At 32.6% G+C, this 15,910-nt stretch overlaps 1 protein-coding gene across 1 annotated transcript in view; it reads left to right on the top strand.

Moving 5' to 3' along the window:
* The window catches only part of vir (VIR_N domain-containing protein), a 630,458-nt gene that overhangs the window by 420,977 nt on the left and 193,571 nt on the right, over positions 1-15,910 (top strand). The window lies entirely within an intron of this gene.

The following is a 15,910-nucleotide window of genomic DNA, read 5'->3' on the forward strand; positions in this document are numbered from 1 at the left end:
CTAAGGAAGAAATGGAGAAATTTTTTGAAGCATTAGAGGAGTGACATCTGGCAAAATGAAAAAGTTGGATCTTGTTGGAAATAGAAACAGCAGAGTGGGAGATGATTACTAGACATATAGAATGCTTTGGAAAATTTGCAGAAAAGTGCAAAGCTAATAATGGTAAAGGTCTGTTGGATTTCTGTTCAGGACAGGGATGAGTTATTATTAACACCATGTTCCAACATAAAAATGTGCACAAATTCACATGGAGAGAACATGCATGAAATCTCATTGATTTCATGCATGTTCTCTCCATGTGATAGCAATGTTTTCCCACTGGTTCAAAACATAAGAGTATACAGAAGATTTGAAATAGGAAGTGATCACTATTTAGTTTTGAGCAGCATAAAATTAATAAGAAGACCATGTAAGAAAATTTTAAAATGAATCAAAGTTGAGCAGCTTTCGGAGGTGAACTATATATTCAAATACACAAACATCATTGAAGAAAAAAAATGAAAGAGTTTGAAAACAAGCACCAGATGTTGAGATTCAGTGGTAAATCCTGGGGGGGAAAAAAAAAAAAAAAAAAAAAAAAAAAAAAAAAAAACATGGATTGATTCAGCCAGAAGGAAATGTGTTGAGGTTGTCTGTGAGGATAGAACAGTCAGAACTCCATGGTGAACTCAGGAAATTAAAGTTCCTGTCAATAAGCCAGCTTTTTGACTGGAACTTTAACAATACAGTTTTTTTTTAACAATATAACTGTATTGTTAAAAAAAAAATTGAGAAATTCTTTGTTGTTTTATCCTATGCTAGTATAACTGATACTGTACTTCTAATAAACATTAATTTCTTCTTCGTCTGTGATCTCTTGTGCTTTTAAGCATCAAGATTTTGCCCAAGTGATTTCCATGCTGTTCTGTCCAAGGACGGCATGGAAATCTCTTGGCATGGAAATATTGTGCAGTTAATTACCTACTTTTCCAATCTTTCTTTAATTTCCTTTTGCCAACCTTTCCTGGGCCTGCCTATGTTTCTTGTTCCTATTGTCTGGCCATTCGAGTAAGATAGCCAAACCATCTCATTTGGGCTGGTGTTTGTAGTTTATTTGCATTTCCCATTATTAAACACCAAGACTCGCAACTATGTGTTAATGTTGGTATAAACACTGAATGGTACACTGCCATTTTGGTATTCTGGATAACTTCTTTCTTATCTAGGAATGGGCTCTTCATTGCATAGAATAGCTTTGTTCCCTCGATTATCCTGTTAATTTCTGTGTCTAGTCTACCATCTTCTTGTACATATGATCCAAGGTATTTAAAGGATAAAGGAGAGGACGTGTTCCAGTTCATGATTCTCTGTTTTTATTGTGTGTTTTGATTGGTTTCTAGATATGGTCATTGTTTTGGTTTAATTTATATTTATGGTCATATTCCTTTTCTTTGTTTCTTCATACCAAATGTTAACATGATACTCCAAATCTTCAGCTAAATTTGCTAGAATCACTACATCGCCTGCAAAAGCCTTGTGCGAAATCCTGGTTTCTTTCAGTTTCCTGTATCCTAGGTGGAACTTTTTTTGTTTGCATTTGGCATGCCTTTAAAATTTCATCCATTACTGCAATAAAAAGAAGGGGATTGAGGATATAGCCTTGCCTCACTCCTACATTTGTTTCAAATTTCTTTGATCTATTATTAAGGTTCTTACATAATTTTTATTACTTTTATAGAGGCTTTGTATGGCCACAATTAAGTTATCTTCTACCTTATTTTCTTTAATGCTTGCCATATTAAATGTCTGGGAGCTCGATCAAAGGTCTTTTCAAAATCTATAAAACATGCATGTAATTCCTTTCCATATTCCCAATGTTTTCTCCGATATTTGTCTAAGACTGAAGATAAGAACCTGTGTACTTCTTTTTTTCTGGAAAACCATATTGCATTTCAATGTATCCTCTATTTGGTTCCTTTCCTAAGTCTCTGCTCTAAAATATGGGCATACAATTTTCCTGGAATACTTAAAAGTGAAATCCCTCTATGGTTTTCACATTTATGGTTATCCCCTTTCTTAAATATAGGGATTATTATTGCTACTTCCAAATCTTTGGGAATAATTTTATTTTTCCATATCACATTGAATAAATGTCATATGGAAATAAATGGCTTTCTTTCCTAAATTCTTTACCATTTCTGGTGTTATTTGGTCATGGCCTGCTGATTTGCCCAATTTCATTTTACTTATTGTTGCTAGCAGTTCATTTGCCTGAATTGCTTCACTTTGATCTTCTTTTTTGCTTGGGTGTCTTGCTCTTAGGGTTCTATTTTTCTATTTCCTGCATCTTCTAATAATTGCTGTTAGTACTGTTCTCAACTTACCATGATGCCTTCGGGATTTGTGAGTAACTTTCCGTCCTTATTTTTGATAAACTTTATGAGGTATTCTTTCTCTGACCTCATTCTTCTTAAAACATTCTAGAAACGTTTTGTCAATTTTCCTTTAAGTTTTTGTTCTAAAGTATTATTATTATTATTATTATTCAGGCCTCATCATCATCATCATCAAATTCCTGCAATGTACCATCAAGGGGGTGTACAGGATATGATAGTACTACATGAAAAATTTACATCATTACTAACTTCGTTACAATTTTCCTCCAAATCAGTCTGTTACTTGCCAAGACACCAACATTATCAGATCTTATATTTCTTTCATCTAAGGCGCATTGTACCGTATCATTCCACCTATACCTTGGTCTTCCTCTGGGTCGTTTTCCTGCCAACCTGGCAGAAAACACTTGTTTTGCTAATCTTTCCTCGCCCATTCTGTTTAAGTGACCATACCACCTGAAATTAGCTCTGCTAATGCATTCCTGGATTCAGACAATATCAAGTTCTTTCCTAATATCCTCATTTTTAATATGATATTGCCGTTGATGCCATCTGTTTATGCCTCTTATCTATCTCAGGACTCTCATATATGCAGTCTCTTGTCTTTGGTCAAGTGTTTTTCTTCTGAACCAGCTCTCAGATCCATAAGTTAAAATGGGTTTGAACACTGTCTTGTATACAGCTAATTTAGTGTTCCGACTAATTTCTCTCTTATTCCATATGAATTTATTCATTTGACTTCCTACCATACCAGCTTTGTTGATTCTGTTATCTATTTCCTTATTTAATTTACCATTTTCACTAAAAGTCGTGCCTAAGTAGCTGAAATGTTTTACTTGTTCCACAGGTTCTCCATTCACAATGCAGTTGACATTTTTAACAATTCTGCCTATTTTCATTATCTTCTTAGTGCTGACCTTCATACCATATTTATTACAACAGTTATTCAATTTAGTCAGGAAATCTTGCAAACTTGTAGTGGATTTATTTAGAAGTATAACATCATCTGCATAAAGCAAAGAGCTGACATTAACATCTCCAATTTTGAAATCATGTTTAATACCACTTTCCTTCATAATGTGATCCATATAGATAATGAATAACAGAGGGGATAATGTACATCCTTGTCTCACACCAGATTCAACATTAAACCATATTTCTGTACTTCCTTCAATTCTAACTGCTGACTTACAACTCAAATAAAGACTAAGTATTGCTTGATATATGTCCCATTGACACCATATAATTGTAGCATATTGAATAGCTTCTCTCTTGGCACCTTGTCATATGCCTTTTCCAAATCAACAAAACTTAAATACAGATCTTTGTTATATTCCCATGATTTCTTCGCTATTTGTTGTAAAGTGAAGATCTGATCCTGACAGCCTCTATTTTTCCTGAATCCAGCTTGTTCTTCACCAAGCTTTTCTTCCACAATTCTTCTCAGCCATTTCTCAAGTATACTTGCATAGATCTTGCCAGGAACACTCAGTAGGGAAATACCTCTGTAATTCTAACATTCAGTTTTATTTCCCTTTTTATATACAGGTACTATGAGAGCTCTACTCCAATCATCGGGAATTTTCCCCTCTGTCAAGGCCTTCTGAACTATGCAGTGCAGCTACTGAAAGACTTTAATACCACCATTTGTGTATAGAGTCTTAAGTGCTGTGAAGACATAATGTTGGAGGTTTAATGGATTTTTTACAACACTCAGAAAGGATTAAAAAGAATTTAATACTTCCTATATTTCATCCTAGTCACTAGGACATCTACAGGGATTACAAAAATAACTAATGTAACATAACACAAATATCATACAATACTAAGCCCAACCACGTGGGTGACAATAAGTCCTATCTAGGTGGAGCGCCATCTAAGGGTGGTTGTAGGTGGCCTGGAATATAAAGTAGGATCTCTTGGGTGACTTTATTGTCAACCACATGGTTGGGCTTAGTATTGTATGATATTTGTGTTATGTTACATTAGTTATTTTTGTAATCCCCGTAGATGTCCTAGTGACTAGGACGAAATATAGGAAGTATTAAATTCTTTTTAATCCTTTCTGAGTGTTGTAAAAAATCCATTAAACCTCCAACATTAATACCACCGTACTTCAGCATTTCTGATCAAATATCATCTACTCCTGTTGTCTTTCCGCATTTCAAGCCTTTGATAGCTTTTTCTACTTCAAATATGGATATGTATTCCTGACTGCATGCCTGGTCAGTATTTTTTTCCAGTGTGCTGTCATCACTGCTTGTTTCATTTAGCAATTTCAAAATAATTACTCCATGCTTCAAGGATATCTTTTTCTCCTGTTTTCGTGTTACCTTTATCATTTCTAACTCCTTTTACGGCACTCTTTCCTCCATTTCTAAGCTTCTTCAACAACCTCCAGAATATTTTGCCACCTTCTTGATATTTATTTTCTATGTTCTTGCCAAAGTCCTCCCATGACTTTTGTTTAGCTAGTTTTACACAGTGTTTAGCTTTCGTACATTTGTCTCTGTATTCTCTAAGAGCACAAGATGACTTATTTGCCAGGAACTTTTGATATGCTTTCTTCTTTTCCTTCACTGCCTCGTTAACTTTCTGTGTCCACCATGGAATTCTGATTTTTCTATCCTTGCAGACAACCTCACCACATGCCTCTCTGACTTAATCAGTCAGGGTTTTCTTCAAGGCTTGCCAGTGAATCTCCAAGGTTTGGTTCCTATTCTCAAACTCTTTAGTTTTTTCTTCAATAATCTTTGTGTATTTTAGTCTACAGTTCACATCTGAGAGCTGCTCAACATTTATCTCTTTAAAATTTTCTTACTTGTTATTCTTTTCAATATGAAATTCAATTTTATCCTGCTCAAGACTAAATAGTGATCACTTCCAATTTCAAATCCTCTGTACACTCTGGTGTCGTGGGAGAAGACATTGTTAATATTTTAATGAATTTATCCTATTGGGCTGCGCCATTGTTAATATTTAATGTGTATTATAAATAATATTTCATTTACTAACAATTATTTTTATTTTTTGACTCCGAGTGTCCCTATATGTTATTATATTTGCACAAAGAGTTCACTCCAATTGGTGCAATGACTTTAACTCACCTTTTCAGAATCCAACTAATCATTGACTCAACACCAAGTACAAAATAAACACATTTAATAAAACTTAAAACAATATATATACACTTCTAGTAAAAATACATAACTACAATTACAGATTATATGGATCCAAGGCCTTATTTAAAAAATACAAACTTACTCTTAAGACAAAACACTTTTTCTTTCACAATCAAAAAATGTTCATAGTCTCTTTCTCTTCCTGTTAAGGCTCTTTCCAGAAGTTACAAGGTTCTGTACTTCAATTTTTTTGGATCCCTTTAAAATTCCTTTTTACTGCCTCACACAAAACAAAATCAAGTTCCTTCCAACTTCAATATTCCTCGGCCAGTTTATAAAAACTTAGTTTCAAGATTTCCTTTTTCTTCTGTACTTATTCCTTCTTGAAACATATTATTTCCACTATTCCTTTTTCGGAATACAATATAAAATTTCCTTTTGACTGCCGCACACAAAAAAATCAAGTTCCTCCCAACTTGAATATTCCTCGGCCAGTTTATAAAAACTTAGTTTCAAGATTTCCTTCTTCTTTACTTATTCCTTCTTGAAACATATTATTTCCACTATTCCTTTTTCGGAATACATATGAAATTTCCTTTTTACTGCCACACACAAAAAATCAAGTTCCTCCCAACTTGAATATTCCTCGGCCAGTGTTCTAAAAACTTTCCGAACGCTCTCTTGTTTACCACTGTAACTTGGATACGCAACGCTTTTCTTGTCAGCTGTCAATCAAACATCAAGTTCACTCCGGGAGCATGCGCACTCCACAAAAGTCAGAAACTACGCACTGTAATAATATGGCTGACTCGCTGTATCCACCAACGCTGAAGAAAGTCTTTCATAAACACAAAATTCAACATTTACAAATACAATAAACTTTCTTATAAATAATACAAATAATCAATTAAGTAAGTACTTCAATATTTTTACTTCTTTACATATTACTTCTAACATAATATTTTCATAACGAGCACATCACAAGTGCAGACACTGCGTGTATGAAAACAAAAACTAACAAGCAAAATTAATACGTAAAAATATTCAGAATTTATAATATGATTATTTTTACATCAGTTTCATTTTTCTGTGAAAAAAAAATTTTTTTTTTAAAAAAAAAAAAATTTTTTTTAAATATTTAACTTACATCTAAACAAACTTTTAATATTTATTTCTAAATCGTTATATTTTAAGATCTAATCTAATTATCTAATCATTATGTATATCTTCTGAATCACTAGTTTCAGAATCATCTGACACTAGAGATAATTCTGAACTTTCTTCTTCCAAATTAGTATACTTAAAAATTTCATTTTTATACCTTTCAAACACTTCATTTAAACTACTTGAATGATGTCCTAAATCTATAGAATCATCACTATCAGAATCAGTTTCTACAGGTTTTTGTGATTCTATAAGTTTCTGGGATTCCTTATCCTTACTAACTAAATTTGAGGTATCTTTAACTTCCCTTTTCTTATTTAATCCTATATTTATCAACCTATGAAATTCCGCTATACTTTCATCAATATTAGAATCAATTTGATTATCATTATTCCTACATTGTACATCATCTGAAACATGTGTCTTAGGATTTCTAAAATTTCTTGTATTTTGGTTCACTTTACCAAAGTTTAATTTTTTCTTTCGCTGCATATTTGAATTATGAATATTAGATCTATTCCCTTTCCTATCATTTAACTTTGAATAAGATTCACAATTAGTATTAGGAAAACTACATTCATCCTTCAATATTTTATTCATATTATCACCTAAAGTAACTAAATTTTTATTTCCCAAAAAATACCTTTTTAATCTATCAGAATGTACATTTAAAATTTTACTAGGATTATTGACATCTTGAATTCTAAAATTCACAGGAGAAAAATTGTCTAAAATTCTAAATGGACCTAAGGCTTTCTTTCCTAATTTCCCAACTCTTTTAATACTAGATTTATCATCTAACAATACTAAATCACCTGGTACAAAAGATTTATATTTTCTAAAGCGATTTATATATTGTCTAGTTTTCTGAGCACTTAATTTACTTATCTCACCTACTAGTCTATGAGTAGTGGAAAACTTATCTATTACTAATTCTAAATATTCATTTATATCACTGTATCCTGTATTTGGAATAACTGAAACAAGTTCATTAGGAAAAACTGGATCAAAACCATATAATGCAAAAGATGGTTTTTCCTTGATAGCAGAATGAAAAGCAGACCTACATGCAAATAATGTTTGAGAGATATGTGTATCCCAATCATTCATTTTGGTGTTTGCCAACTTTGAAAGTATTTGCTTTATGTTTCTATTTAGTCTTTCACACATACCATTACATTGCGGATGATAAGGTGTTGTAAAAATCTTCTTAACATTAAGCAATTTACATAACTGTAATAATAGTTCAGATGTGAAATTTGCTCCTTGATCTGAAAGTAAGGTCTGAGGAGTTCCATATCTACAAACTATCATATTCAAAAACTTTCTTGCAATAGTTTTTGCAGATTGGTCTTTCATTGATACTGCTTCAGGAAATCTAGTTAGCATGTCTATGATTATTAGAATATACCTATTTCCTTTTTTAGTAATTGGTAGAGGACCTACTACATCAATAGCAACAGCTTGAAATGGTCTAGTTGGAATTGGAAATGGTTGTAAAGGAGCTTTTCCTCTAAAAGGGGATCTTATTTGGCACTTATGGCATGACTTGACATACGTGAGTATATCACTCTTCATACCTTTCCAGATGTAACGATCCTTTATTCTTTCCAAAGTTCTAGAAAACCCTTGGTGTCCTGCTAAGTCAGAATCATGGAAAGTATACATAATCCAAGGAATCATTTCAGTTGGTGTCAATATTTTCACCTTCAATTTTCCATCTTCCATTTGTCTAGATAAGAGTAACCCATCTTTATCTAAATACAAGTTATCCAGATTCAAAAATGTATCTAGTTGAGTTTCCTCTTTCAATACTGCTTCATAAATAGTTTTTAGTATGAGATCATCCTTTTGAGCTTGGATAATCTTATCCTTTTCCCAAATTTGTATACTAGGATCCTTATTTTTTAGAGTTTCAATATTAAATACTTGATCACTATCACTAGTATCTAGAAAAACTTCAGGAGACTGCTCTAATTTTCCACTGTCACCTGATTTCCTGTCCAAACAGCATTCTATTCCACACAATGATACTGTATTATCAACAAAATTACACACAAACCCATGACGTTTCAGAAAATCAATTCCAAATATTATTTGTACATTTGGATTTGAAGATTCTGGAAGAACAATTAATGAATGAGAAACTTTCAATGGAAAGCAAGGAATTGAAATAAAGACATTGATTTGCTTATAAGCTGAAATTTCAGATTCAAATATTCCTTTTTACTTAATTGGATTGCTTAAAACTGAAATATCATTTGGAATTAGAGATTTAATTTTGTTAAATAAGCTATAAGAAATGAGTGAAATGTGTGCACCTGTGTCAAGTAAGATATCACAAGGTACATCTTCAATAAATCCTTGTAATACTGTTAAAAGATTACTTTCATTAGCATAAGGAGCTAATGCTACATCAAACTTTCTTTTATGGTTATAGCTGTCTTTGGCTTTACCCATGTTTAGTGAATAGTTTGACATTTCTGTCCTTGCCAGTATAATATTGGAATAATAACTAATTCCAGATTTACTTTTATTCTCTGATTTCTTATTTTGAAAACAAGATCTATCTCTAACATAACAATCTTTAGCAAAATGACCCTGTTTATTGCATCTAAAACATTTTGGAATGTATCTCCTATGAGATGCTTTATTCCTATTAATGCTATCAGATTTACAAGAAAAAGATTGATTATCTGTAAGATTTTTCGATAATGTTAAATCCGACATCATCTTAAACAGAAGTTCTTGTCCTTGTATTATGGGTCTCTGTTGTCTTTCTATTTCTTCACTCAGAAATGTTTTCAGTTCCTCATATTTTTCCAAATCATGTAATTTTACCCTGGAATCAGATTCTGGAATATCTTTAGTAAAATTCACAGAAGTTTCCTTAGACTTTTTCTTTTTATTTGCAGCTTTACCCTTTTGAAGCTTTTCTTCTCTCATTTTATCAGTACCTACAATGCTAGAAGAATGAGTTTGATTATGCTGAAAAGAATTTACTTGCTTATTGCTTGAGGAATGAAAAATATCTCTTAATCTTTCTTCCTTTTCTTTAACAAGCTCAAAACATTGTTCAAGATTTCTAACTTTTTTCTTATACGCTGTTTCCTTTAAATTATCCTTGAGGCCAAGCCTAAATTGATTAAAGAGCAACCATTCTAAAGAGGATTTCTCTTCAGATGAAATATTAAATCCATGAGCAATGGTCCACAATCTATGATAATATTCAGAAACAGATTCCTTATTACCTTGGATACACTGTTGAATCTTCCAAATGTTAGGCCCTAATTCTCTTACATTTGAAAATTCTGATATTAGCAAACTTTTGAAGGTTGCATAATTGTCAGTATCTCGTAGTAAAGGAGATGTATTTAAAAATGTTTTGGCTTTTCCCAACAATTTATTACGAAGTATAATTAACAAGTGAAAATCTGACCAATTTCCTAAATCTTTAATTTTTTCTGCATACCTAAAAATTGTTTCTATGCTTTCACTACTATCACCTGAGAAAGAAGGTATTACTAAGGTTGGATTTATTAACCTAAAAAATTCTTCATCATTAACTGAAGGAACTTTACTACTAATATTACTATTTTCTATAGCCATTTTTTTTTGATTTGAGTCAAGATTTGCCTTTTGGATTCTAAAATAGTTTAGTCATAACCAATTATCCTGTCGTCGACTGCGCCATTGTTAATATTTAATGAATTTATTTATCCTGTCGACTGCGCCATTGTTAATATTTTAATGAATTTATCCTATTGGGCTGCGCCATTGTTAATATTTAATGTGTATTATAAATAATATTTCATTTACTAACAATTATTTTTATTTTTTGACTCCGAGTGTCCCTATATGTTATTATATTTGCACAAAGAGTTCACTCCAATTGGTGCAATGACTTTAACTCACCTTTTCAGAATCCAACTAATCATTGACTCAACACCAAGTACAAAATAAACACATTTAATAAAACTTAAAACAATATATATACACTTCTAGTAAAAATACATAACTACAATTACAGATTATATGGATCCAAGGCCTTATTTAAAAAATACAAACTTACTCTTAAGACAAAACACTTTTTCTTTCACAATCAAAAAATGTTCATAGTCTCTTTCTCTTCCTGTTAAGGCTCTTTCCAGAAGTTACAAGGTTCTGTACTTCAATTTTTTTGGATCCCTTTAAAATTCCTTTTTACTGCCTCACACAAAACAAAATCAAGTTCCTTCCAACTTCAATATTCCTCGGCCAGTTTATAAAAACTTAGTTTCAAGATTTCCTTTTTCTTCTGTACTTATTCCTTCTTGAAACATATTATTTCCACTATTCCTTTTTCGGAATACAATATAAAATTTCCTTTTGACTGCCGCACACAAAAAAATCAAGTTCCTCCCAACTTGAATATTCCTCGGCCAGTTTATAAAAACTTAGTTTCAAGATTTCCTTCTTCTTTACTTATTCCTTCTTGAAACATATTATTTCCACTATTCCTTTTTCGGAATACATATGAAATTTCCTTTTTACTGCCACACACAAAAAATCAAGTTCCTCCCAACTTGAATATTCCTCGGCCAGTGTTCTAAAAACTTTCCGAACGCTCTCTTGTTTACCACTGTAACTTGGATACGCAACGCTTTTCTTGTCAGCTGTCAATCAAACATCAAGTTCACTCCGGGAGCATGCGCACTCCACAAAAGTCAGAAACTACGCACTGTAATAATATGGCTGACTCGCTGTATCCACCAACGCTGAAGAAAGTCTTTCATAAACACAAAATTCAACATTTACAAATACAATAAACTTTCTTATAAATAATACAAATAATCAATTAAGTAAGTACTTCAATATTTTTACTTCTTTACATATTACTTCTAACATAATATTTTCATAACGAGCACATCACAAGTGCAGACACTGCGTGTATGAAAACAAAAACTAACAAGCAAAATTAATACGTAAAAATATTCAGAATTTATAATATGATTATTTTTACAACATCACTATCAACAATAACATAGTCAATGAGACTTTGCTTATTCCTTGCCTCTTCTCTCCATGTGAATTTGTGCATGTTTTTATGTTGGAACATGGTGTTAGTAATAACCAATCCATGTCGTGAGCAGAAATCCAACAGGTATTTGCCATTATTATTAGCTTTGTTCTTTTCTCCCAAATTTTCCCAAAATATTTTTGCATGTCTGACAATCATTTCCTACTCTGCTATTTAGATTCCCAACAAGGACGACCAAATTTTCATTTTTATCGTGTCAGTTGCTTTTTCTAAAGCGTCAAAAAATTCCTTCACTTCTACCTTAGTAGAACCTTCTGTGGGACCATAGGCACAAATAAGTCTCATTGTCAAGTTTCCCCATTCTCATATTTGTCCACATCACACTACTTGAGACTGCCTGCCTATTCAAGAAGATTAGCCTCGTATTTAGTGTTGAATACAATGGCTACTTCTTCTTTTCCTTGATTGTCATTGCCTGAACATAACATTTTGTATTTATTGCTCAGAAAGATTTCACCAGTTTGTCTTTTTTTGTTTCAGTCACCCCTATTATGTCGATCTGGTACTTAACTAATTCCTCAGCTAGCTCCATTTCTTTGCCATTCGGGCTTCTTATGTTGATAGTACGGATCTTTAACTCTGGTGATGTTGAGTTGGGGTGTTTTTTCAGATTTGTTCCAGTAGCTGACTTTTCGCTGTTCACCCTGGTTCCCTGGTGAAAACAGCAGGGGACTTGTTTAATCAGGCGACACCCCAGCCGGCAGGAAATTTTGTCGTGTTGTACCATCATTTTGTATTTTGGTTTAAGCCAATAAGAATATAATTTGGTCAGCTAAATCCCAAATTGCTAGCCCATCCTCAATCGTTCAGTATCCAGGTAGATGCCCAACAGGGTGCAGCATGAGAAGGCGAGGATTGGATTAGGTCAGAAGCCCTGGTTTGTTCTTCGCATTCCTTTAAAGGCTATGTGGTGGTCTCCTCTCAGTTATACAGCTTTGATAATCACAACCTCAACATATTATTATGATCAGGATTATTAATAAGGGTGCAGTTGGAATTATTATGTAGGGCTTAAAAAAACATGCACTGATTCCGTATTTGTGTAATATCCTTACATTCTTGACAATTATGAGAAAAATTCACTCCAAAATGGAAAAATATGATGATCCATGTTTTTTTTTTAAATTCTGAATATCCTGTTACACGAAAGTATACACAAAACATATCGCATATGCATTCCATACCGAATAAAAAAGGAATAAAAGAGGAGTTTATATCACATAAGCTAAACTGAAATTTGTTTTAAAACATCACTGAACTGTTAGTTTCTAATGATATCCGTTATGGTTTCTGCTAGAAGATATGTACACATTTAGTAGTATGATTGATGCTGAAGGCCAGATCCTCCAATTATTTATCAAGTAGAAGAATGTATTTTGTACTACTTTTTAGCATTGCTTGTTTTAGAGGAATCATCATTAAATGGCTCACACATCTTCAAAATTAATCCATTAACACTTGTTAATTATGATGAATTGCTATCTCTCTTTCAAGTAGAAGAAAATCTTTCTACCATTTATACCATTTATTTCCCTCTTTTCTAAACTTGCAATTCCTTTAACTATCTTCATTTGAAGCAATCTAGTGTGAGATTTAGGCCAGTAAGACATAATATACAGTTAGTTGTTGCTATAGGGCAAGAAGTTCCACAGATGATCTGGAAGACATGCATTGCCAAATTAGTATAGGTCGAGTGATTATTATGGGGGACTTAAACTTTGGAGATACAGACTGGAAAGAAGAAAGATCACATGCCAGGAAGGAAATAGAATTTATACACCTGCTAAGAGATAATTATTTAAGGCAGCATGTGTTGGAGGGGACTAGGGGTGGGAGAGTATTGGACATGGTCATAAATCAGAAGAGTTATCCATAACCAAGGTGACATCATTGCCTCCAACTGTTGAAAGTGACCATGAAGTTGACTTGGGAGATTGTAAAACATCAGGAATATTCTATCATGAAGGGGGTATTTGTAGAACTGCACAGTAGGTGATTATAACATGTTTAGGAGAAAGCTTAAATCTGTACTATGGCATAAAACACTGCAGAGTAATAATCACTAAAAAACACATGTACTAACCATAGTGATAAGTTTTAATACGTAAATATTTTATCCCAAGAATCTTGGGACATCCTCAGTACAGTAATTCAAACAATACTAGGAATAACATACAATTAGGGCATGATTACAATGGAATCTCAATGTGTGTGTAGTAACGTTGAATTTGTTATTACATCCGGTTACTTCACCTGGAAAGATAAAATTTACAAGCAAGAAGGAACATCAATGGGATCTCCTTTATCATCAAACCTAGCAAACCTGTTTCTAGAACACCTGGAAGAAAAAATTTTCACTTTTGAACCCAAACCAAAAATTTGGCTGTGATATGTCGATGACATCTTTGCAGTCTGGGATCATCCCGAATATGAATTACAACTGTTTCTAGATAAAATGAACCTTCTTCACCCTCTCATCAACTTTACGAATTCTTTAGAAAAGGAATCTCCACAGGGTATCTCCTTTCTGGATTTCTGAATTTGTAATTTCTAGTTCTTGGTTTAGAATCTCTAAACCAAGAACTAGAAATAATCAAAAATACAGCCATACTAAATGGGTATAATCTTAAAACAACTCAAAAAATCATCAGTCACTTCCTCACACATCAACCTAGACAAGAAGAAACCCATAGGATTCCCATACCTTATGTCAAAGGCATATCTGAATGTCTTTCAAAAATTATGAAGAAATACAATTTTGCCACTACTTACAAACCCATCAACCAGATCTGTAACTTGTTACCTTCTCCTAAGGACAAACTCTCACCTCTGATATTTTACCTGGCATTTATGGGATCCCGTGCTCCTGCAATTTGGACAGACAGGTAGATCTCTTCAGAAACGCATCTCGGAACATCAAGACCACATTCATCTTTTCAAACTGCAGAAATCTGGTCTCTCTCAACACTGAGTTGAAAACCCAAACCATAGGATTCATTGGGAAAAGTCAAAACTTTTACATATATAAAGAAATTTTTATATTTTATATTTATATAAAATTTCTTTATATTTTATATAAAGAAAGTGCTGAAGCCCTACTACACAGACCAAATTAAAACCGCAATGATGCTCTTACTATTCCTAAAGTATGGGAAATTGTCATACAAAATTGTGTAAAATAGTCTCTTTATATGTTATTTTTTTATTTTGTTATTATTATTATTATTATTATTATTTTTTTTTTTGTTCAGTTATATTTTAATTTATTTCTATAACACGTTACGACATGCATATTGAGATTCCATTGTAATCATGCGCCCTAACTGTATGTTATTCCTAGTATTGTTTGAATCACTGTACTGAGGATGTCCCAAGATACTTGGAATGAAATATTTACGTATTAAAACTTATCACTGTGGTTAGTACATGTGTTTTATGCCATAGTAAGTAGTTGTTAGTAGTGCATGGGATATAGTTAAGGGTCACCTGGACCAGTGGTCTCCAAACTTTTTTTGATCGCATACCCCCAAGACAGAAAAAATAAATAGCGCTTACCCCCAAGTGATTGAGCAAAAATATATTGTAATAAGTATTATAAAGAGGAAATATGCCTTGTATCATCTTATAATAATTAAAAACACTAGATATTTTTAAACATTTTTATTAACAGCTTACAAACATATTTATTACAATATTTAATGTGAACAATGGCCTTGCATGTCTTTCATAATTTCTTGAAATTCTGGTTTGATGGCTTCTGATACCGCGATATGTTGCTTCTTTAAATTATCTGCAACGATTTCTATACGTCTACCAATAGTATTTGCTAATAAGGGAATACATTTTAGTTTATCTGCATATTCTTTTCCATGGATTATTTCTACCATTTTTATGTTAGTTGGGAGTACAAGTGTTTAACCAATGATGTGTGGCTTTTGGTCTTTTGCAATTAAGAATGCAACCTCAAGAGGTGCCTCCAAATATTTATGGTTAATTTTAGTGAATTTTTTTAAGTTGTTGGATTGAGAATTACATGTCTTCAAACATTGTTCAAAGAATTGTAAAGATTTGTGTTCATGTTCAGGATGTTTAGTTTTTAAGTGTCTTACTAATAATGATAGTTTCATACTTCCATTACATAGCATCTCATGAAACAATACACATGTTGG

This window comes from Typopeltis vanoorti, chromosome 9 (genome assembly GCF_054136105.1).
Source record: "Typopeltis vanoorti isolate ZY-2024b chromosome 9, IOZ_Tvanoo_1.0, whole genome shotgun sequence".
Classification (NCBI taxonomy): domain Eukaryota; kingdom Metazoa; phylum Arthropoda; class Arachnida; order Uropygi; family Thelyphonidae; genus Typopeltis; species Typopeltis vanoorti.